Source organism: Phacochoerus africanus, chromosome 6, assembly GCF_016906955.1.
Source record: "Phacochoerus africanus isolate WHEZ1 chromosome 6, ROS_Pafr_v1, whole genome shotgun sequence".
Taxonomy (NCBI): domain Eukaryota; kingdom Metazoa; phylum Chordata; class Mammalia; order Artiodactyla; family Suidae; genus Phacochoerus; species Phacochoerus africanus.
The window spans coordinates 79,215,895-79,241,479 of record NC_062549.1 but is presented as its reverse complement, the minus strand read 5'-3'; the positions used below and the strand labels follow the sequence as shown (position 1 = coordinate 79,241,479).

The following is a 25,585-nucleotide window of genomic DNA, read 5'->3' as shown; positions in this document are numbered from 1 at the left end:
AATCTGCCTCAGAGGCCATAGCAGTTAAAAGTGTCCAATCTCCTGAGTTTCTCTGACCTCCACATGTCACATCCCACCAAAGAAAAACCACACAAATCTAACGGATAGATTTTTGCCCTGTAGTTAATTTGAGGGCAGTGGAATTCTGAAACCACATCCACACTTTTTCCTGTACCTGAAGTCAGTGGCGCTCACTAACATAAGCAAGCACATATGGTGAGGTAGGCCCAAATCTGAGAAGTGGAGACCTGACTGAAATAAAGAGGTGTTTTGGGGGGTTTGTTAGTGTTGCAGCCTGGGGGACACAGATTCCAGAGGTGCTTGAACTGTGTTGTGTTCCCCCTGACTTCAAAATGGGGACGTCTTCTACAGTCAAAACCTTCAAGGCTACAGTTAGTTAGATGAGCTGTTTATCAAGAATTAGAATTGGGGCTGGTAAGAAGTAAGGGAGCCTGTCCAACGAGGATTAGTTGGGGTCTGAAATGGATGCAGTCACAAGGGGAGACCTTGAGACCAAAAGGCTGCAGCTGGCAGGGGCGGTTCTGAACACAGCTGGTGCTGTCCTTGGTTTGGGCAGTTCAGAGTTCAAGATCTCGGTGGTACAGAGATGTCTGAGACTGGATCCCCTGTGGCCACCTGACCCCATGTTAATGTCCCTGAGCTGATCACTCCACTGTAATTTCTTTTCCTTTTTTTTAAATTTAGTGATCTTTATTTTTTCCATTATGGCTGGTTTACGGTGTTCTGTCAATCTTCTCCTGTACAGCAAGATGACCCAGTCGTACATACACTTTTTCTCACATTATCATGCTCCATCATAAGTGACTAGATATAGTTCCCAGGGCTCTACAGCAGGCTCTCATTGCTAATCCATTCCAAAGGCAATAGTCTGCATCTATTAACCCCAAATTCCCAGTCCATCCCACTCCCTCCCCCTCCCCCTTGGCAACCACAAGTCTGTTCTCCAAGTCCATGGTTTTCTTTTTTCTTCTGCTATAATTTCAATTTGTCATCAAAGTCCTCTAGACCCACCTGATGGCTCAGCAGGTTAGAACACCTTGGCTAAATAAGTTAAAGGTACATCTTGAGGGAGGATTCTTATGTAAAACACTGTACAGCTCAGCAACATTTCATTATAAACCCACAGAAGGAAATAAATAGCATCATTGTTTTGACTCAGAAATAGTTGGTAATAGATACGTAACATCTAGTTGTATTTGAACATAATTAAAAAAATCCTCTCAAAAAGATACTAGGGATGTTGCAACCATAAATTGATAAGTATTCAGATGTGAGTATTGGACTCATATAACCCTCTTTAACAGGAAACATGAAGAGAAGCATAAAAATAAGAAGAAAAATATGCTAATTGCAACAGAAACCTTAAATTACTGATCTGGTTTTTTTTGTTTGTTTGTTTGTTTGTCTTTTTAGGGCCGCACCTATGGCATATGGAGGTTTCCAGGCTAGCGGTCGAAATGGAGCTGTAGCTGCTAGCCTATGCCACATCTGCGACTTACACCACAGCTCACTGGCAACGCAGGATCTTTAACCCACTGAGCAAGGCCAGGGATCGAACGTGCAACCTCATGGTTCCTAGTTGGATTTGCTTCCACTCTGCCACGATGGGGAACTCCAAATTACTGATCTGCTCTTAAAGTCAAGGTGTAAAAAGAACAACCAGGCATACTCCATAGATGATAACATTTCCTATTAGTAGAAATATACTAGGGTATATGAAGTTTACCCACACCTTATATGTGACGATTCAAAAGCGGTTATGGCAGATATTTTATTATTACCACTTATGTGTGGTGTCAACAGGGCTCAAAATAGGTAGGAGCCTGGGTGAGTGAGAGCAGGTAGGTGTCAGTTTCTTAGCTAAGGACTATTGCTCCAGATCATTGAGGAGTATGGAGGTTTTGATTTGCATTTCAAACTCCCTCCTCCAAAGGACTTCAAATTGTTTCCTAAATGTTTCACAAGCTAATGTTTTCTAAGATTCCTACACTGTGAATCTGGGTGTGTGGGGGCATTTATCCTAGTTCTGTGAACAGATTGAAAGACCCAGATTAGGGGTTACAGTAACCATCCTAGGGTGCAAAATTTTCTTTTGAAAAATTATGCTTCATATGTCGTATAGTTTTGATGAATTACATTCATATTTTACTACGTTTGTATATTTAAAATAATGATAAAATGAGAATGAAAATTTACTTTAAAAATGAACTTTAAAAAACTGCTTTAAGGGTAGATTTTCCTAAAATACTTCCTGTCCATCACAGTTTATCTGTCCCTTGATTTTATGTACTTCCTTTATAATCATTTGTAGCATCAGATGTTAGACTGCATTTAATTTTCATCTTGTTAATTTCCATAACTGGTTACACAACTTGAGGAAAATTTGGAGTACATTTTGCTTCAAAAAAAAAGTCAAACTAATATAATTTTACTGGGACTGACAGTTCAAATTAATCAACTGTTTCTTTTTTCTCTTCCTGTGGGAGGGGGAGGGTGGAAAGCCTGCATCTCGGTCAACCAGCTCTCAGAGAGGGAATCTGTTCCTCCACGTCTGAATAATCAAGGGCATATGTTGTTAATTAGTCTCATCTTTGTGATCTGCACTTCATTTAAATGCGGTTCTTTCATTTGGTGTGTTTCATTTCTGCAATTATCCTCCCTTCTACACGTCCAGAGAAAATAATTTAAGTGATCAATTGCATCAAGCGTTATTACATTCTGGGGAGAAAGGGAATCGACGACTTGTCACGTAGTCCTCGCTGGAGGTGGTTTACTACCACCCGCACTTTCTGAAACTTGTTTGTGGAGATGACACATACGTGTTTGTGCAGATCCAAGAGGCACGTGTTTTGTCTACCCCTGTCCAAGGAAAAGAGAAACTTCATTTACCACAATCCTGAGCCATCCGTCTACGTTCCCCATAAAGCAAAACGCCCACTTCCACATTCGCCCCAAGTAGCAAAGCTCAGAGCAGTTTTGCGTGCCTCCCAGGCCAGACCGCTCTGGCAGCCGAGGTTTGAGAGGCCCCCCTCGCACTTGTAACCCGAGCCCCCGTGCAGAGCCCTGATAGAGTAGGCGACCCGCTCCTTCCCACTGCGAGTGCACTTTCCCACGTTCAGCTCCGCCAGCGTGGGCGGCCTGGCGTGTACCCTACCCCGCGCGCCCCCTCCCTCAGCCCCCTTCCCATCCCTCCCCCTGCCCCGCCCCCGGCCTCGCGCATCCCAGGAGTCCCCGCCCTGCGCCAGGCCTGCTCCAGCCAGAGCCCAGGCGGCAGCGACGCTGGGGGTCACCCGGCATGAGGGCGCTGCTGCGGCGGCGAGATGGCTCCAAGTCTGTGGGAAACACGGACTTCTCGGGGCGAATAACGCTCCGGTCTAATTTCCTTTCCCAGGTGATCCGGGTTCGGTCTTGCTTCGCCTGCTGGGAACCGGTGGGAGTCGCGCTGCCCGCCCTCCCCCTCGCAGCGGCGCTTCGGGTCCTGGGAGAGCCCCCAACGCTCGGCGCCAGTCTCTTGGCTCGGATCCCTGGCACCAGCATGGACAGCGTTGCACCCACGACTCCCTCTGCTGTCGAAATCCGAGCAAGAGGCATCTGAGAGCCCGGCCGGGAAGGGGGTGCCTGGGACCCGCGCCGGCCCCCATCCCAGCGCCCAGGGGAAATTAGTGTTTCGCTCCACCCCTTCACCCCGCACCCCAGTCGCTCTTACCGAATTACCTCCCAAGTCTCCAGCCACCTCCAGGCGCAGAAACCTGCAGCCACAAGCTCGGTGCCTGGAGAGGTGGGCCGCGGTACGACCCCCCAAGCGCCAACTACGTTTTCTCCCTTCGCGACGCAAAGCCTCGAGGGCCTTCGTGGACACAATTCTGATCAGTTTTCTAACAGTTTCAACCTTGTGCATTTCAGTTGCCCGCCTCACTCCACGCGCGTCTGCGCCGGTTGCCGAATGTGGGTGCCGGAGCTTTCCGTGGCCGCCCGGGGACACTCACACAGCCCTTCGCGGTGCGGGGACCAGCGGCTGTGAGAGCAGGTGCGGCCGGCGGAGGTGGGGTCTGGGCGCCGCGGGAGCGCGAGGCCGGTGAGGCCTGGGGCAGCTAGGCGAAGTGGGAGGGAAGCCGCGGAAACCCGGCGGAGGACCGGTGGGCAGCGCGTCGTTCCGGCGTTAAAGGGCGGGGACTGCCGAGTCTACCGTGGACTTTATCAGCCCCAGGTCGACCCTTGAGAAATCGGCCTCTTCCCGCCGCCCTCAGGAGCCCGGCCGCCGGCTCTCGCCTGCACGGCCCCGGGAAGGGCCCGCTCCCGGCGCGCTGGGCTGTCTCACCAGACTCGCGACGCCGACACTCAGGCGACCGGGGTCCGGCCGGATCCCCTCGGCGCCTCGGCCAGTGTTTCCAGGCAATTCAGCGGCGTTTTCACAAGGTAGCAAAGCCGAGGCCCTGTTCTTTCCTGTTTTCTTTCATTCTCCTTATTTAACAGTAACCTGTCCTTTTCGCTTGGAGGGTCTCAGATGAAGCCGCGATCTCTTTGCTGTGTCTAAACTGGGAATTTCAAATGGGCTGCTCAGAATTTGAATGTGCTGCCCTAATCGGTAACCAGGATTGCAGAGTCTTCCAAAATAACCCTTTTCATCTTATGATCTTATGTAATTAGAGACCCAGAGAAGCTCTGGATTTTCCAAGGTACCTAATCTATATTTATATTCTCCCCCTCTCCCTCTCTCCCTCTCTCTCTCCCTCTCCCTCTCCCTCCCCCTCCCCGCTCCCCCGCCTCGTGCGCGTGTGTGCGCGCGCGTGTGCGTGCGTTTCCTTTCATTTCTAGCATTAGGAAACTCGTTCATGGCCACTGAAAAGTGAGGGGCGGCTCAAATCCGATTTCCCACGGATTCCTACCTCCAACGTCAGATAATGTCCGGAAAAGGTGCCACCAAATAAGCATGAGAGTATTATTTTGGAGAAACAATTAACCCCTACCCAAATATAAAGCGCCCGAGGAAGGTGAGACCGGAAGACAAGCAAGCCCCGTGCATTCGCTGGTGCGGAAAGTGCGGCGCGGGGCCGGGCCTCGGGTTCGGGCCCCGCACTTCAGCACCGGAGGGGATGGACAGCGTCTCCGGGCTGGGCTGCTGCCCCCGGGTCCGAACTGCGGCGCCGCGGTCCTCGCTGCCACCGTCACCAAGGGTAGCCCGGCTCCGGGCTCCTCGCAGCTAAGAGGCGGCCTTTCCTGATGCCCCCGCGCCCCGCTCGGCTTCGTGACCCACGGAAAGTAACCCTCTTTTACTTGCTATAGCCCCGCGCGGGGCTCTGAGAAGCTCTCCGGTTCCACAGATTAAACTCAGCTGCAACTTCAAGAATCATTTTCCGCGGGGGCAAGAGGAATACCAGGAGGAGAGTGAGGCCGAAGTTCTCAGAGGCTCCAGAAACCATGAGCTCTGCAGTCGGGGTCCGAGTGCTCAAAGGCCCCTGCTTCCCCGAATAAACAGAATGCTCCCGGGAGGATTGCACCTGTTTTGGAAATAGCTTTGTGAGAGGTTCCAGATCTACTCAGAACCTGACGTTAGAGACACTGGAGGAATTCTGAGCCCTTTACTTGACAGGTAAGTGATAATATTATTTCTGCTTGTTTGTAACTCGAATGACTTTTTTCTCTCCCAGGGTTTTAACGGAAAGATTAGAACAGTATTGTTTTTCCTTGTGGATTCAGAAGATGAACAACTTGAATTTTAAACGGTTGTTCCTGCATAATGATCTTTAGGAAATTTTTGACTAAAATAGTTGGATATTTTATTTCTCTGAAATCCCTTATGTGACAATAATATGAAATATTCTGTACATGCTTATATAATTATAGTAAAATCTCAGTTGGGTATTTTTATTGGTCTAATATCTTTTTGAATGTAAGTCACCCCCCCCCCGTAATATAATATGGAATTTTATAAGAGTTTTTTTTCCCTTGGTCTTATGAATGTAGTTTAAAGTGATCCTGTCTGTGTCACATAGTATGCAAGACTCAAAAGTTACTAGCCGTGATGGTTTAACTATCTCTTCTACTATATTTATATGATTATAATTTTCCAAATTGTGCACAGGAGTGGACACTTGTGGACACACACCTGACCCCGCCCCCACTCTACATAGACCCCAAGTATACTTACACCTGTGGAATCTTACCTAAAGAAACACACACATTTTTATGCAGCGTTGTCTTTCCAGCCTTTTAAAGCTGAAGACTGCTGGCTCGAAGCAGATCTGCCAGAAGGCAGAAAATGAGATGCTTTAGTGTGCCTTTTTAGGAGATCTGGATTTCCATAGCATTCTGACTTCTGAGTTCTACAAATTTCATTTGTCACTGAAATCTCAAAAGGGATAGGGGGCCAAGAGGTCCTTGAAAAACCATAACTTTAAATAAAGTGTTAACTAATGAAATCTATTTTCTGTTGATTTGTACTTCTAGAGTCTCCCCCTGGAGCTTTAAAACTACAGTCTTTCACAGTGACCTTGGTAAGCATTTTGCTTTACTAAAAAGGCTTCACTGGTTACACAAACGTATAGCCCAGGCCTGACCTTTCCCTAAAAGCTGCATCAGTTCCGATGAGCATGTTCAGTTAGTGGAGAGTTTGACTTGGGATGACAGATTTTTACAATCATGCGAATGCATGTGGTGCTATAGCATAGCCAGCACAAGGAAAGAGTCTGCCCCTTTGCGATAGCACAGTTCTTCAGTTTTTCCTTTTAGTTTCCTAGGTCATCTATAACTGATATTAAATATATATCCATACCTACCCTCTTTCTCAGTTTCATCACAAAATCCTCTGGGAGAGGCAAGATGGAATGGGTTGGTGCGCTCAAGGGCCCTTGTTTCGCGTCAGCTGAGGGCAGCAGTCACACTCTATGGAGGGATCATTCTTAACTGTCACTCTCCACTTACCATGAACCTGCTTGCTTAGCAGAAAGGGAGCAGAGGCATGGATGTTACTGAGCTCCTTGGGGGCTGTGTTGCCCTAAATAGGTCAGAAACCATCATCTCCAGAGAAGAAAACACACCATTGATTGGGCTCATTCCCAGGAGACCTACAGCATGCCCCTAACATAACCTGCTTTTGTTTTTCCAGTCTAAGAGCTGTGAATGTGAAATGACCACATGGACCAATTAATCATGTTTTTAGAGAGTTACAGCCTGTCGTTAGCCTCTTAGTTTGGTTGTCGATTCATAGCGCAGACAGCCTTCCCCGCTTGGCAGAGCACAACATGGAAGCAGAGAACGTTCCAGGAAGCACGCCTGTGGTATGTGGCTGCAGTTACCGTCTCAGTGGCCAAGGGGCAGGCGTTCTCCATGGCTGCTTGAAACAGCACAAAGTAAAAGTTACCTTCCCTAATCCCTGTGGAGATTTAGTCATGGAAATAAATAATTAATTCACAGTTCCAAGCTCAGGCAAGCTCCTGGAAGCTCTCATCAGCCCTCATCTTTGGGGAAATGTCATTATATTGGGACAGAGTTTTGTAAACCAACTTAATGCTGATGTAATTCTAATCTGTGACTTTCCCCCAACCCTAAAAAAAAAAAAAAAAAAGGTGTCGGTGGGCTAATGCAGCCAAGCATGCTTTTTTGCACAGAATCACCTGTCTTTAAAGAGAAATCGTTACTCAATTCTAGAACATCCATATTCCACTAAAACAGCAATTTGTCCTGATGGTTGTTTTGGTCTGTTACCCAAAAAGGAGGCGTGAGGTTTGGGGAGTACCAGATATAATATTTAGCATCCCTTCCCTGGGAGGTGAGCTTCTTTGGACGGGATTAATGTCATTGTGTTGCTTACTTTTGAGACTCAGAAGAGAAAAGTGAAATAGGATTGCATATTCAGGAAAATATAAAGTGTGTGTAGGACCAGAGGATAATTAGAATGAGCACTGGAATTTGTTCACCTGCTTGTCTTCTTTTAATAAGATGTGGTATGTGGAGAGTGTGCTGGGGAGTTCTGGCTTGAACCTTAAAGGATAAAAATATTATAAAAAACCCCTGTCGGTCATTTTTTGTCTACACAATCTAAATATGAAGTGAATAGTCTAATATAATAATGGGCCATCAGATCCTATTGGATTTGAATGTCCACAGTTTGCCTTTGAACCACCTTATCTACATACTTACAAAAAATGTAAAAGTAAGAGGTGATTATCATTGGAATTTAAGAAGGCCGTTAATAATTGACTTATTTTTTCACCAGTTATAAGATGTGCATTCCAGGCAAGCAAGCTTCTTATTCACCCAGTTCTGTCAAGAAGGCAAAAGCCCCTCGTGAAAAAAAGTGTGTCCTAAGCCAGAAATGATTTCTATAGTTATCTCACCTCCCCTGAAACCCATACCCTGAGCCATAGCATAGCACTCCAATGGAGAGAGGCTTCTTGGTTAGTATTTTCTTCATGTTCTGCTCAGCAGGATGAGCTGCACATGGCATGCCTGGGAAGACACAGCATCCTGCAGCACAACATATGTTAAGCATCATAGTGCAGCAGAGCAGGCGCTGCTGGACAATCAGGAGATGGGGCTTCTTAAAATGCTGGTCATCAGATCGTGAGCAAGTCACTCAACCCGCTGCTTAACTTTTCCTCCCTAACGAGACTCTTTAGGTACCAATTCAGTATATAGGTTCCAATATTCAATATATAGGTCCCAATAGTATATTATGTACCCAGTCCTTTATATAGGTCCACACCTTGGTATCTGTGGGATAAGTGAAGACAGACTGCTCTGTGGAATATGGGAGAGTCTCAATATGATACTTTTGAGAGTGTTTTGGAAATGTAAATGCTATATCTTTGAATTATGATATGTACTCTCCAAGAGCAGTTATTCCTTCATTTGTCAAAAAAGTCCCTTTTGATTGCTATGTAGTGAGCATGCTTCTTGCCATTAAGAGTTTTCACTGTAGGAAATATATTTTCCTGTTAATTCAGCATCAATTTTCTTATATCTCTCAATGGAATAAATATTTTAATGCAGAGAGGACCTGGTATAAAAATATTTATTATTCGAAATTGACATGATGGTTTATAGCAAACAGTCAAGCCTAGGTCAGCATGACCCAAGGCCATTTTTTTTTTGTCTTTTTCTTTTTGTTGTTGTTGTTATTGTTGTTGTTGTTGCTATTTCTTGGGCCGCTCCCGCGGCATATGGAGGTTCCCAGGCTAGGGGTCCAATCGGAGCTGTAGCCACCGGCCTACGCCAGAGCCACAGCAACGCGGGATCCGAGCCGCGTCTGCAACCTACACCACAGCTCACGGCAACGCCAGATCGTTAACCCACTGAGCAAGGGCAGGGACCGAACCTGCAACCTCATGGTTCCTAGTCGGATTCGTTAACCACTGCGCCACGACGGGAACTCCCCAAGGTCATTTTAATTGCAGTTGACCCTTGAGCAATGTAGAGGTTAGGGGGTACCTGCTCCCCATGTAAGTGAAAATCCACATATAACTTTTGACTCCTACAAATCTGAACTGCTATAAAAATTCCTGCTGTTGACTGGAATCCTTACTAGTAACATAAACAATTCACTAACACTAGTTTTGAATGTTATATGTATACCTACATATATTTTATGCATTCATGACATGCATAACCCTGCCTTGATTTTTTTTTTTGTATTTCTAGGCTACCCATTTCCACCATTTACTTTTCAACTTGTCCTATATCTCCAAAATTTTTCCAGTATATTTATTGAAAAAATATGAGTACATATGGACTTGTTAAGTTCAAACCCATGTTGTTCGATGGTCAACTAAGCTTTCCTTTTGACTTTCAATGAAACAAGCAATGCATTTTGGTCATCATTTTCCAGCCTGTAAAGGAGAAATAATAGTTATTCATTTTACCAGTAAGGAAACTCATGGGATGAAAAGGACTTTAAAAACTCAATATCTGCAAAGACATCCAGAAAACATTTTGATTAGCTTCACTGGCCAGTGCAAATGGAGTGAAGTGTGGACCACACAGTTTCTAGGATACCCAGTGAATGCTCTAAGGATCTAGTCTTGGCTTAGCCCAGAGCTTTGATTCTGCTCATAGGTGTCTTTAGGAAGTCTCCAGGGAGGCAACATCTCATGGCTTATTTTCTTTCATCAGTTGGCATTTCTAAAGTGGCTATGATTTTTTTTAATGTAAGTTTTAAATATTTGGTCTGTATAGATTCTTAGATTATCATTCTAATATACTGATAGTAAATTTGAGAAATCTAAATTATTATTTAGTGTTATAGTTAGTTTCCACATAGTTTTGTGGTTAAATTATCTGAGTGAGCTGGAAATGGAAAATTATATAATTGCCTAGGTAGTGATATAATTATGAGCATTTTTTTGGGGGGGGGTTGATTTGTCCTCACTTTTTACCAAAGAAGAAAAAATAAAGAAACAGTAAAGAAATAGGGGGAAAAAGCAGAAGGTGAAAGGTCATTAAAATGATGTCATGTGATCAAGAACTTTATTTTTCAATCATTATTATGAAGCTATGGTTCAGCACATTCTACACATGCAAAGCGTCAGAAGATCATTTTAGATTTTCTTGAATTTGATCTTCAAATTATCAGCAAAGCTGAAATAATTGTGTTTATTTTTAAGTAAAGGAATCATTAGGAGTTCCTGTCGTGGCTCAGTGGAAACAGATCTGACTAGCATACATGAGGACTCAGGTTCAATCCCTGGCCTCACTCAGTGCGTTAAAGATCCAGTGTTGCCGTGAGCTGTGGTGTAGGTCACAGACATGGTTCGGATCCTGCATTGCTGTGGCTGTGGTGTAGGCTGGCAGCTGTAGCTCTGATTCGACCCCTAGCCTGGGAACCTCCATATGCCATGGGTGAGGCCTTAAAAAGACACACACACAAAAAAAATCATTAAATCAATGCATTCCAAAATGGCTAATTCTTTATCACTTCATCACATTTAATGTACACACTCACATACGCTTTTAAAATTTAATTAGTGAAGTAGTTATAATTAATTTACATTTAGCAAATATATTGCCATTCACTCAAAATTTCAAAGAGCTGAAATTTAACTTTATAAAGAATATCCGATAGATTCACAAAATAAATTAATAGAAAACATGAATCTTTTAGAAATGGTACCAGAAGTTTAGCAATAATATGTTACTTATACAAAAGTGTTTAAAAGAATAATGCTTCCTCTTTGAATCTCTTTGAATCACAAAGGGCTCCATGGTGAGAGAGAAGTATCTAAGATTAGGAAATTTAAGAATGTGAATGAGAAAACAGTTTGTATGGTTAAAATGCATTGAATACATAAGAAGTCTAAAGACTAACATGGTTTTCTCTTCAATGGTTTATTTGACCTTGAGTAAATCACTTAATTTTATTTATTTATTTATTTATGTTTTTTTGCCTTTTCTAGGGCCGCTTCCCGCGGCACGTGGAGAGTCCCAGGTTAGGGGTCGAATGGGAGCTGTAGCCGCCGGCCTACACCAGAGCCACAGATCGTGGGATCTGAGCCACGTCTGCGACCTACACCACAGCTCACGGCAATGCCAGATCCTTAACCCACTGAGCAAGGCCAGGGATCAAACCGGCAACCTCATGGTTCCTAGTCGGATTCATTAACCACTGCGCCACGACGGGAACTCCTAAATCACTTAATTTTAATAGTGCATTTATTTTCTTGATTTTTTGGGGGGAAATCATTATCATGTCCATTAGAAAACAAAAACCTATAGGCTTAATTGAGTTCAGAAACTTCCGTTTCCCTGAGATCATTTCTCTTGACTAGGTCCCTGTAGGTGCTAAGTTTATGAGATTGATGACTAAACAGTTCTGAATTGGAATGCTGTTGAGTCCTGGTATGGAGACTCAGTAACTATACAAACATGGGCAAAGGATGTAAGGTCTCTTTATTTCCATATGAAAACAAAAGAAAACTGTACCTCAGTATGCTTCTGGGAATGGGCGATGAAATGGCATGGAGAATGCTGGATGCCCAGGAAGGGCACTGTCCGTGCACAGCAGGGACTCGCTCAAGTTCATGTTCAGTATTACAGTCGGCCCCATCTCTGCAGATTCTGCATCCCTGGATTCAACCCACCATAAATCAAAAACATTTGGAAAAAAATTCTGGAAAATTCCCCCCCCCAAATTGTTTGGATTTCCTGCACCCTAGCAATTATTTATGTAGTGTTTACAATGTGCGAGGTGTAATCTAGAGATGATTTAAAGCGTATGGGAGGATGTGTGTAGGTTGAATGCAATCTCTGTGCCATTTTACATAAAGGACGTGAGGGTCCGTGGATGTTGGTGTTCGTGGAGGGTCCTGGAGCCCGTCCCCCCTCTGATTCCCAGGGGCAAGCTATGTAGCTGGTCAGGCCAGTCTGCGTATCAGGGCCCTGACAGGCTAACCCACAGTCATCCTCTTACTGTTTCTTCGGGTAAACCCCCCAGGCTGTGTGTTGTCATCCAAACACACTGTGCTCACCTCTACCCAGTTCTTCATGCTTTGTCCTAAGCACTTCCTTTCCTGTTTGCATGTCCAAACCTGCATCTCTCTGAACGGGGGTTACATTCAGTGTCTGCAGAGCTCGGGCAGGTAAGCTAACGAGGGTGGCTGGCCAGCAGGGCAAGCGGCGAACCTTGGGGGCACGAAACCTTGGAACGAAAGACCAGGTTGTGTGTAAAATGTCCTCGTTTTCACCTAATCCAGTTGGAACAACGTGGACGTCAAGCTGGACTGCACAGGGTGCCTTCTGTGTCCCCTAGCCTGCAGACCCACTGCTTTTCTGATGTCCGTAGCACTTGTTAAAAACCCAAACTGATGTATTGCATCAGTCTTTTTCCAGTCCTTTCCGTTTCTGTCTAAAAATGGCAGAATGAATCATGACTTGGCGAAAAACTTCATCTTAGTATCCTTTAGACGTTTACAAGAAAGTAAATCCCCCCAAATGATGAGTGGCTGAGAAGAAATAGAGTATCTATTTCTTTGAATGGTCAAAAATACTGTGGGAGAAATAGTCCATGGAATAAATGAGAATGAAGCCAGACCAGCAATATTCCATGGTGTGTTCATTCCAGCAACTGTAGCCCAGATGAAGACTTTGACAAACTGTAAGACCAAGAAAAAAAAGATAACCATGAGTTCCTGTCATGGCGCAGTGGTTAACGAATCTGACTAGGAACCGTGAGGTTGCCGGTTTGATCCCTGGCCTTGCTCAGTGGGTTAAGGATCTGGCGTTGCCGTCACTCGGATCCCATGTTGCTGTGGCTTTGGCGTAGGTGGGTGGCTACAGCTCCGATTTGACCCCTAGCCTGGGAACCTCCATATGCCGAGGAAAGTGGCCCTAGAAAAGGCAAAAGGTAAAAAAAAAAAAAAAGAAAGAAAGATAACCAGCTCTTGGCTCTGGCTGTGAAATGCCAAGTCCCCTCCCTTCAGTACCAATTTTGGTGTAGTTTTCAGGAAAGGGGGGCTATATTATAAGGTGGGAAGAACAACAGTGTTATTGAGGAATCTACCAATATTTCTAGGCCAACTTATCTATCTACTGTTAATGGAACACTCAGCAAAAGTGGGCTCATGGAAAACTGGACAGCCACATGTAAATCAATGAAACCGGAACACACCCTCACACAGTGCACAAAAATAAACTCAAAATGGGCTAACGACTTAAACGTAAGACAAGACACCTCAAACTCCTGGAATAGAACATAGACAAAACATTTTCTGACATCAACCATATAAATGTTTTCTTAGGTCTGACTCCCAAGGCAACAGAAATAAAAGCAAAAATAAACCAAACTGACAAGCTTTTGCACAGCAAAGGAAACCATAAAAAAAAGACAACCTACAGAATGGGAGAAAACAGTTTCAAATGATGCAACTGACAAGGGCTTAATCTCTGAAATACACAACTTATGCAACCCAACAGCAAAAAAACCAACAATCCAATTGAAAAATGGGCAAAAAACCTGAGTAGACGTTTCTCCAAAAAAAATATACAGATGGCCAACAGGCACGTGAAAAAATGCTCAACATCACTAATTATTAGAGAAATGCAAATCAAAACAACAATGAAATACCACCTCATACCAATCAGAATGGCCATCACTAATGATTCAACAAATAACAAATGCTGGAGAGGGTGTGGAGAAAAAGGAACCCTCCTTCACTGTTGGTGGGAATGTAAATTGGTACAACCAGTATGGAAAACAGTATAGAGGTACCTTAGAAAACTAAATATAGGGCTACCATATGATCCAGCAATCCCACTCTTGGGCATATATCCAGACGAATCTTTCCTTGAGAAATATACATGTACCCATGTGTTCATTGTAGCACTATTCACAATACCCAAGACATAGAAACAACTGAAATGTCCATTGACAGATGGATGGATGAAGAAGATGTGGAAATATACACATGGAATACTACTCAGCCATCAAAAGAACAAAGTAATGCCATTTGCAGCACCATGGATGGAACAAAAGACTCTCATACTGAGTGAAGTAAGTCAGAAAGAGAAAGACAAACACCATGTGATATCACATATCTGGAATCTAATATAAAGGCACAAATGTAACTTTCCACAGAAAAGAAGCTCATGGACTTGGAGAACAGACTTGTGGTTGCCAAGGGGGAAGGGAGTGAGATGGACTGGGAATATGGGGTTAATAGATGCAAACTGTTACCTTTGGAATGGATGAGCAGTGAGATCCTGCTGTATAGCACCGGGAACTATATCTAGTCACAGATGATGGAACATGATGGATAATGTGAGAAAAAGAATATATTTATGTGTGACTTTGCTGTACAGTAGAAATTGACGGAACACTGTAAATCAACTATAATGGAAAAAATCACTTTTTAAAAATGTGGGCTCATAGGCTTATTATAAAGCTTGCTTTTCAAAACATTTTAAGATGGGATGTTCACAATGTGATCTTCAATGTAATTCATATGGCGCAGCTTTGTTCTTTTACTTTATTGCTCAGAAAAGTAACAGCAAAAGGGCAAACAGAGTCAGAGACCAGCGTGGAGAATAGTACCTCTCGCTGGATACTTTTTTCCCTACATTTGGTATTTTTGCAGCCGTTTTACGTAATATTCCTTCATGTATTTATTTCGTGGTACATCTGCTCCAGTTTATCTTGACTATTTTGTTTCTCTGGTCTGGCTTAAATCTTGAAGTAAAACTTCTAAGAGCATATTAATTGCCTGAATATTACATGACTCATTGCAGATAATATGACCAGACAGTAATATGTTAGCACATTTAAAGTTAAGGTAAAGGAGTTCCCATCATAGTGCAGTGGTTAACGAATCCGACTAGGAACCGTGAGGTTGCGGGTTCGATCCCTGGCCTCGCTCAGTGTGTTAAGGATCTGGCATTGCCACAAACTGTGGTGTAGGTCGCAGATGCAGCTTGGATCCTGTGTTGCTGTGGCTGTGGCGTAGGCTGGCGGCTATAGCTCTGATTAGACCCCTAGCCCGGGAACCTCCATAAGTTGAGGGAGCGGCCCTAAAAAGACAAAAGACAAAAAAATAAAAAAATAAATAAAGTTAAGGTAAGGAAGACTAGGGTAGTTCATCTCATTCATTAAACTTGCAACAAAGAGGCTGTTTGTTTTTCTCTCCAAACTCATCATTTTGTCTACATATAAATCCTTTTAAGTTATGAGTGAAAAATAAAATTGCCTATTATCCACCAGTCAGTGCATTTTCATTTTCCATTTTGTGTTTTCTTTCTATGGCAGTAAATTTCTGGCAAGTTCTGCAGTGGGAGTATTTGACTACTGCATGGAGTCTTCAGGAGTCATGTGTGCATGTCCCTCTAGCCCCGTTCACACTGAGATCCCGCACTTTGAGGCACCTGGGCTTTGGGACAGTCCCCGCAGGGCATCTCCTGTGAGTCTCCCAGCAGGACTGAGAGGGAAACATAATCATTCCTGTTTTGCAAATGAGATACTTAAAGTCCAGGAACGTTAAATGATTCTTCACACATTGAGTCAAAATTAAGATGTGTGTCAATATTTCATATTTTCCACACTTTATAGGTGGTTTGGGAAGAAAAACTCTCTTTTGTTCCACTGATTACACACTTCACTTGCATCAAACTATGGTAAAAACAAACAAAGAAACTGTATCTTATTAACTTTTGCTTTTACTAAGGAACTGGAGGGGTTTAGATTCTCAAGGATTTTGAAGGGCCTGCATATTACCTTGACCTTAATCTTACACAAATAGGGGGCTTTGCAGCATAAACACATAGTTTAGAAGTGTTGATAAGTCAGGAAGGCTCAGGGCTGATTCTGCTGCAGTAATTCGGGCTTAGAGACGAGAACTTGACCTGAAGGGGTGAAGATTAGCTGTGAGTCAGGTCAGTCTGGATGATGAGGTCCCAGGTGATGCCCTTAACAGACAAAAGAAGAAGTGGGGGGCGGGGGCCCGGATGAGGTCATGTGTTTGATCCGTAGCAGGTGCTGTGTAAACATGAAGCAGAACATGCTTTTCTTTGGAAGGAAAGGTGTCACACCTGACTTAGGACATGTCTGTTGAATGGTGAAAGGGTATAATGACCAATGGCAGATGAAGGAAACGTCAGTTTCAGAAAAGGGGCTACAACCTGATGCAGCCAACTCCATTACCAGAATGGAGATTATTGCTGAAGCTTGGAAACCATATTGACCGAGAGCATGAAGGAAACACGATCATTTATGAACATAAACATCCACATCTGAGGAAGGAGAAATAACAGGAGAGAAGGTTATGGACACGTACTTAGGCAAGTATAAGGGAAAATTGAGCTGCAGGGAAAAAAGCAAATGGTGAACAGTGTTGATAGTGCAGGGAGAGGAAGGGAACAGAGATTCAAGTGCATTGAGGTTTGTCCAGATGTAGATTGTTGGGCATCTGGAGAGAACCGTAAGGCCCTAAGGCTCAGACTAAGGGCAAGACAGTGGAACGAGCACATTCATTCTGAGATGGTGACAGAGGAAGGACCAGCTCCTCACTCACCCCAGCTCACAGCCCCCTTCAGAACGGGTGACACCGGGTCCCTGGGAGTGTGAATATTCTGCTGCATTAGGTGAGTCTTGGTCTTGGTGATAGAGGTCTGGGGAGAGAAAATATCATTTATTATAGAGTAAATCTAAAAGGAATACACATATAACTTTGGAAAAGATCGATTTAAACTCTTATATTCTCTAGTATGTTCTACATGTCTAAGAGGTCATTTAAAAATATATAAAATACTCAGTATTATTTGTTTTAGTCACTGGAAAATTACCTTTTCTTCAATAGTGGTAGGTAATGTGCTATTGACTTAACTTGAAAGGCTGAAATTAAACTTAAATAATGTTTTTATTATAGTATTGTTATATTCTCATTGACATTAGATCTCATGTAAAATTTTATATTTTTCTGAAAGAAATTTCTGAGGATGAAGATGAAGGCACAAGATCTAAATATCCTCAGGGCTTTTTCTCTTATGAACGGAGTGACACAGGAAACCAACTTCCATGGGAATCACTGGACTTTCCTGGGGAGTTCAGGCAAACAAAAAATTTATTTTTGTCTAATATTCAAATTCCTTTCTCAAACCACTCAAATTCTCCAGATAATTGCTTGACTTTATCTTGGTACAAAAGGAGTAAATTATCTACTTTCTGGAGGCCAGTTAAGTTTTCTAAACCAACAGTGTGCCATTTAGCAAATTACCTTTTTAGGGCACCAGCAGGCCCCCCAGTAACCCACCATGGGCGATGTCACCCCCTTCACAGATGGACTCATGGTTTAGAGCATCAGTGAGAGCTTTGGCTTTAAGTCAGTGCAGGGCGTTGGGTTCGTGAGTCTGTGAGGCTGGACCATGGAGGGTAGCAGATGTGGGCAGAGAGGAGGGGAGCAGGAGAGGAGGTGCCCCCACCCTTGAAAATGCAGTCATGCTATTATCTGCATGGCATCCTGTACCATTACCTGTATATCTCGCAATGATAGTTGAGTCAGCAATCCACGGTCGCAGGAATTATCTGGTTATAGATTTGTAAAAAAGCGTTCTTCGCAAAGTACTCAACTATGTTAATATTAATGTAGTGACCGTTGGTTATTTTTGTCCTGGCTTCATTTGAGAAATGGAATAACTCACTTCCTGCCAATTATAAAATTCAATGGCCTTAGTGTAAATGAACTTAGTCAATGCAGCTCCGGTTGTAACCCTTCTCATGTCTCTGCACAAACTGTCCTGTAGTCGCAGCGATCCTACTTTGCTATGATATTCCACCTGAAACAGCAACAGGAACTTTCCCCCTTTCACCTATAGGTCATATTCCAAGCAATCTTTGCATTACGTACTGTTCTACCCACTGAATCACAGGTAATCCTATATTGTGTAGGGGATACTGTCACCATATGGATTTGTCCGTCATGCTCATAAACTGATACAATTGTTTTGAGAAATAAGCAATTTTCTTACAAACAATTTGGTGTTTCTTTTTTTTCCCCTCAACGAAAATGAAGTTTCTTTAAATCTTATCCAAACTATATTTCTCTGAAGCTTTCTTTTTTGGGGATATGTATAAAAGCAGCATCATCATAGACTAATGAGATAAATGGAGCGCCTAGAAATCATTTACATTATTTTTAGAAGCGTATAAAGCCCACGGTAGTCTATTTTCTCCTGAGCAGAATTAACAAAACTCCAAGTAAAATGCAGTGCCTCCTTCAATGTGTAGCCCAGAATATTTGCATACGAGCTGTGCTTCAGTGTTCCTAGCTGAGCCAAGTCACTGAGCTTGGTCAGGTTCATCAAAGATACACGCTAAGATTGACTGCTAAGAGCAGGATGGCATTCCAGTAGCTAAAAGTCCTGAGCATCGATCTGAGACTTTATGATAACTATTCTTAATGAACAAAGAAGTTGAGCACTTGGAACAAAGCCAAAATCTGGCCAAAAAGGGGGGGGGGAGGTTGGCATCTGATGAATTACTGAACATCTCTTTTTGTAAAGAATAAAAGCTCTCTGGCTTCTAACAAAGAGTTTGTGAGCTGTATGGCAGTTTTGTGAACAAGGAGGTCATTTATGAAAGCACTCTTTCTATTTAGGAAATAATTACTGGATGCAGCTGCAGGTTTTAGTGACTTTTAATAAAGCATGTTATAAAGTGAATTAGCAATAAATGTTTTAACAGATGATAATGAATCAAGGCATTATAGGACATTATTAGATCTCTATATTGGATTGTTAAAGCAATATATATGTTTATGGAACCAGTGGTTTTGTAATTTTCAAGAATATTTTGCAGGAAAGTTAAGGTGTGTTGAATTTTAGTAAATGGGATTATTATATCAACTAGCTCTTCTAAACCAATAAATAAATATTCTGGTTATATGACTGATAAAGTGAAGGATCTGGAAGCTTTTTACATTTCTACAATATGTAGTATTAGAACAATATTCATGGATTAATATACAAAGATACAATATTCTAATCATTTAAAATTTTTGAGTCTTTCCTAAAGAAAGTCAGAGGTACTTTGCAGAGAGAAACATACTTTGTTAGAAATAATCTGTCTTCAATACTTGTTTTTCTGGTATTGTCAAAATCTAAATTTCAATATCAAGTGCTTAGAATACTGATGAATGGAGGAACATACAGTCATACCTCACCAGTTTCTGTTTGTACAAGTGTTTTAGGGCCACCTCAGCACTCGGGACGATACAGTAGTGATTTCTTTTAAGGATGTAGCTTGGTCTCTGACCTCAAGAAAGCTGGAGTCCAGTGAGACAAAGCAGGAATCGTGAAATCTTTGCAAGGCAGAGCTGGAAATGTCCTCAGAGATTATCAGGTCAGGAAGCTGACCTTCAGGATATCTCTGAAATTTGTTAAAAGGTCCAAATTTAGTTCTTGGCATAATTGACATGGAGCCATCAATTACAATTTAATCAATGATGACACTCCAATGATAGTAAAGGAAATTTGAATATTGTTTATGGTTCCTTATGGGACCATAGTTTAGGATAAATGAGCAGCCTGGGATGTTGAGATGCTAGAAAAGAGGCAGGTTGTATATCTTCCAAAGTCTCAAGCAAGTCAGATTGAAGGTCCATTGGAGATGCCGTGAGGGAGAGAAGTGCAGTATTTGGATTGTCACTTTTTAAAACTTTTTATTTATTTTTAAATAATCATAGACTCAAAGGAAGCTGCGGAGATGGTTTCCTGGGAAGCCTCCCCAGCTTGGCCCAGTGGTAACATCTTACATAATTATGGGATGGTGCCCAAACAAGAAATCGATATTGGCACATTACTGGCAAAGAGACTATAAATCTTTAGACTTTGTCAGTGTTTATCTGAACTTGTGTGTGTGTGTGTGTGTGTGTGTGTGTTTAGTTCTGGTTCATAACCCCATGTGTTTATTTGCATAACCACCTTTATAATCAAGATGTACAATGGTTTTATCAGCATAATAGAAATGTCTCGTTCTAACCTGCATCACGAGACCCACTCCCTGACCCACTCCCCACTCCCCTGGGGACCACGTATCTTTCCTCATCTCTAGAATTTTGTCATTTTGAGGTTATGTCAGTGGGGTCATATAGTATGTGATCTTTTGAGGTTGACTTTTTTTTTGGCTTATTTTAGGGCCGCACCTGTGGCATATGGAGGTTCCCAGGATAGGGGTCAAATTGGAGCTACAGCTGTCGGCCTACACCACAGCCACAGCAATGCCAGATCCTAGCTGTGTTTGCAACCTACACCACAGCTCACAGCAATGCCAGATCCCTGACCCACTGAGCCAAGCCAGGGATTTGTTTCCACTGAGCCATGATGGGAACTCTGATGATGACTTTATACCAATTAATTTTGCTCTATGAGCACTGGTTTCTGATAGGTAGTAGATGGGAAACAATATGTTTTCTAAGACAGTGTAAAAGTTTAAGCCATTCATTGATGGTCCCAATATAATTATTGGTTTCTAAGAAGATATTTTAGTTATTGTCATATTTTCTCAATTAACATATGCATTACACAACAAAAAAATATGTATATGGGTATACAAAAATTTAAAAATCTCTACACCATATGTACAAAAAGAGATTGCAGTTCACTCTTCAATAACACTGGTTTGAACTACGTAGGTCCAATTACATGCAGATTTTTTCAATAAATATGATACTGTGTTTTAATTTTTATAGATCTTTAAATTAGTTATGTGTGGGGAAACTTTGTGTGTGATTAGAAATCACAATTTGTGGAGTCTAAAGAACTAGGCTTTTATTCCTGACTCTCTCCAAACTGTCTCAGCTTCCTGCCCTTGAATGAGTCAGTGATTTATCAGTCCCTAATTTTTTGATGCAGACATAGTCACGGGTGTGTTTTTGACTGGGTGGTGGGGGGAATGGAGAGACAGTCCTCTAACCCCCGCCTTGCTGAAAGGTCAAGTGTATTTACAATTTATATTGTTTACAAGTTCACAAACACTTTTACGAAATTTTTTTTGTCATTGTTACAGCAAATTGTTTTTATTTTTTAATTTTTTTAATCATTATTTCCCCAATACAATTTTTTTCTGCCGTTCAGCATGGTGACCCAGTTACACATATATGTACACATTCTATTTTCTCAAATTATCATGCTCCATCATAAGTGACTAGACATAGTTCCCAGTGCCACACAGCAGGATCTCATTGCTAATCCATTCCAAAGGCAATAGTTTGCATCTATTAACCCCAAGCTCCCCAACCGCCCCACTCCCTCCCCCTCCCCCATGGCAACCACGAGTCTATTCTCCATGTCCATGATTTTCTTTTCTGTGGAAAGGTTCATTTGTGCCATGTATTAGATTCCAGATATAAGTGATATCATATGATATTTGTCTTTCTCTGTCTGACTTACTTCACTCAGTATGAGAGTTTGTAGTTCCATCCATGTTGCTGCAAATGGCATTATTTCATTCTTTTTTATGGCTGAGTAGTGTTTCACTGTGTATATATACCACATCTACTTAATCCAATCATCTGTCAATGGACATTTGGGTTGTTTCCATGTCTCGGCTATTGTGAATAGTGCTGCAATGAACATGCGGTGCATGTATCTTTTTTAAGGAAAGTTTTGTCTGGATATATGCTCAAGAGTGGAATTGCTGGGTCATATGGTAGTTCTATGTATAGTTTTCTAAGGTACTGCCATGCTGTTCTCCATAGTGGTTGTGCCAGGTTACATTCCCACCAACAGTGCAGGAAGGCTCCCTTTTCTCCACACCCCCTCCAGCATTTTTGTTTGTGGACTTATTAATGATGGTCATTCTGACTGGTGTGAGGTGGTATCTCATGGTAGTTTTGGTTTGAATTTCTCTAATAATCATAAGCCTAGATACATATAGACCATGGAACGTTGTTCAGCACTGAAAAGAAATGAGCTGTCAACTTATGAGAACACCTGGTCTCTCTGAGTTTCTAGTGCATTGTCTACAATATAGTAATTGCTCAAAAATACATACATACATACATATATATATATGTATATATACACACACACACACATATGTATATTTTTTGTTTGTTTGTTTAAGGGCCATATGTGCAGCATATGGAAGTTCCCAGGCGAGGGGTCGAATCAGAGCTGCAGCTGCCAGCCTACACCACAGCCACAGCAATGCTGGATCCTTAACCCACTGAGCAAGGCCAGGGATTGAACCTGCATCCTCATGGTTACTAGGCAGGTTTGTTACCACTGAGTCATGAAGGGAACTCCAAAAATATTTGTCAAACAAGAAGAATGTCTACTTTTTAAAAGAAGGTTAATATTACATATAATTTTTACTCTGTTGTTCAATTTCAGTTCAATCCCTTTCACTTTTTTTCTAACCTTTTATTTTGAAAAGTTTAATCTTACAAAAAGGTTGAAAGAATAATACAATAAAACCTATAGACGCTTCACATAGACCTGTTATTTGTTAATATCATTTTTATTGTTAATGTTCAGTGCTGTATTTTTATGTTATTTTTACGTGTCTCAGGCTAGTCATTATTGCTCTTTTTCTTAAGCCACACTTCTTTAGATTTACTAACAATTTCTTTGCTCGTTATGGCTTTTTGAAAAATGAATTGATATATAATTCCCATAATGTAATAATGTTCATATTTAGTGATTTTCAATATATTCACAAGGTCATGCAACCATCACCACTATGTAATATCAGAATATTTTCATCACCAAAAGGAGACTCTGTTTCTCTTTGCACTTAATCTCCATCTTCCTCATGGCTGGGCCTTCAGCAAAATCGAATTTACTTTCTATCTCTACATAGACCATGGACTCTTCCCTATTCTGGACATTTCATACCAATGGAATCATAAAATACATGGTCTTTTGTGATTGGCTTTTTTTGTACTTAGCATAACATTGTCAAAATTCATCTATTGTTGTAGTGTGTATTCATTTTCATAAATGTGTAGTATTTCATTGTGTGTTTTGTATACTCATTCATCAGCTGTGGACATTTTGTGTTTCTGTTTTTCTGACTGTTATGAATAGCTGTTAATTGTAATGTTCCTCTACAAGCTTTTATTTGAACATATATTTTCAGTTTTCTTGGGAATGTACCTAGGAGTAGAATATCCATCGTATGGATTACTATTTGGGTTAACATTTGAGAAACTGAAAAATTTTCCAAACCAGCTGCACCATCTTTATATTCCCATCAACAATGCAGGTTTCAGTTTTTCCACATCCTTATCCACACTTGTTATTGTCTGTTTTTAGGTTGTAGCCATCCTGGTGGGTATGAAGGGTTATCTCCTGGCTTTGATTTTCATATAGTACTGTTGAGCATCTTTTCATGGGATTACTTGTTATTTTTATGTCTTCTTTGGATAAATGTCTGTGCAAATTTTTGGCCCATTTTTTAAATGGGATGTTTGTCTTCTTGTTTATGATTTGTAAAATTTCTTTTTATGTCTTGAGTACTGGAACCTTATCAGATAATATATGATTTGAAAATATCTTCTCCCATTATATACATTATTTTTTTCATTTTGTTAATAGTGTCCTTTAAAGCACAAAAAATTTTAACTTTGAGGAAGTCAAATTTATCTATGTTTTGTTTTGTTGCTTATGATTTGGTGCCGTAAATAACCGTTTACCTAATCCAAGGAAACAAATTTCTGTCATTGTTTTATTCCAAGAGTTTTAAAGTTTCAGTTCTGAGAGTTCCCATTGTGGCACAGCGGAAACAAATCTGACTAGTCTCCGTAAAGATGTGGGTTTGATCTCTGGCATCGCTCAGTAGATTAAGGATCCGGTGTTGCCATGAGCTTGTTGTAAGTCACAGACGTGGCTCGGATCCTGTGTTGCTGTGGCTCTGGTGTAGGCCGGTGGCTACAGCTCTGATTCGACCCCTCGCCTGGGAGCTTCCATATGCCACAGGTGCAGCCCTAGAAAGACAGAAGACAAAAAAAAAAAAAAGTTTCAGTTCTTACCTTTAGGTGTTTGATCCCTTTTGAGTAAACTCTGCATGTGCTGTGTCGTCAGGGCCAACTTCATTCTTTCTCTTGTGGGTATCAAGTCGTCCAGCGCCACTTATTGAAGAGACTATTACTTTTGTCATTGACTGTTGATTTCAGGAGCCAACAGGCTGCAGATGTAAGGGTTTGGTTTTGGACTCTCGGCTTCACCCATTGGTTTGGAGGTCTACTGTCACCCCAGGACCACGTGGGCTGATCGCTGTCCTTTTGTGCTCTTTGAAATAGGAAGGGTGACCCCGTTCACCTTTATTCCATCCTGCTTGATGCCTGCTCATGCATGTGCTGGTGCATATTTCATGGTAATGTCCTACACTCAGCTTTAGAAGTCTTGAAAGGGAGGCCAGTATATTATAATGCTTTGCTTAGAATTTACAGGGGAAAGAGGAAAGGCATAAAGAGGAAAAAATAAATAGATAGTACTTTATATCTAGGATGTTTACTTTTTTTCTGTGATTCAGTAAGCTCATAACAGAAGTCAGATGTGCTTGGAGAAGTGAGCGGTACCTTCAAGGAACCATCTGTGCTGGTAACTCTTATTTAGTGTGTGGGCCTTGGCTTCCACTCACAACCTTGGCCTTAAGGCTGACCTCATTATCCTCCAGCTCTTGTCACGTGCCTGACTTCACCACGGAGAACTTTCCTGGTACACTTGTCCCTGCAGCAAGTTCCCGTCCTTCTCACAGTCCTCCTTCCTGGTCACGTGTGCCCTTCAATAAGACATGTAGATACCATAAACACACAGTATGCATGCACATCATATGTACTACACATGCAGGAACGTGCACGTATACCTCATGCACACGGCGTGATCTTGGTGGTGATGTAATACAGACCTTCTTTGGGGGGGAGCCTGATAGAATATTTGCCAGTAAGGCAATTCACGAAGGCTTGGGCCACATCCCACTTGAATATTAAGTGACTGGTTCAAGGGGGAATTACTGTGACTGAGAAAAGAAAGATTAGTGTGGCAGTGGGGGAGACGTCGGGGGGGCCCAGGCCTGGAGGGGGCAGGTCCAGCGGTTCCAGTGAGATGAGTGCAGACAAACACAAAATACCCGCGGGCCACCGTG

At 42.2% G+C, this 25,585-nt stretch overlaps 1 protein-coding gene and 1 long non-coding RNA gene across 7 annotated transcripts in view; one reads left to right on the top strand and one right to left on the bottom strand.

Moving 5' to 3' along the window:
- Positions 1–1,778: 1,778 nt before the first annotated feature.
- On the bottom strand, positions 1,779–4,728 carry LOC125129334 (uncharacterized). The gene is made up of 2 exons (XR_007135456.1): positions 4,340–4,728; positions 1,779–2,880 (listed from the first exon to the last, which is right to left on the bottom strand). It is a non-coding gene; the product is annotated as an uncharacterized LOC125129334 (long non-coding RNA).
- Positions 3,265–25,585, top strand: part of SNTG1 (syntrophin gamma 1) — a 452,524-nt gene continuing 430,203 nt past the window's right edge. For 2 of the 6 annotated variants that reach the window (XM_047783937.1, XM_047783935.1), the window contains exons 1-3: positions 3,265–3,809; positions 3,925–4,437; positions 4,837–5,611. The gene's annotated coding sequence lies outside the window, so the exon portion shown is untranslated. Of the gene's footprint in view, positions 4,438–4,836; positions 5,612–25,585 lie in introns of all 6 variants that reach the window. The other 4 variants (XM_047783938.1, XM_047783939.1, XM_047783941.1 and 1 more) reach the window with 4 other exon arrangements.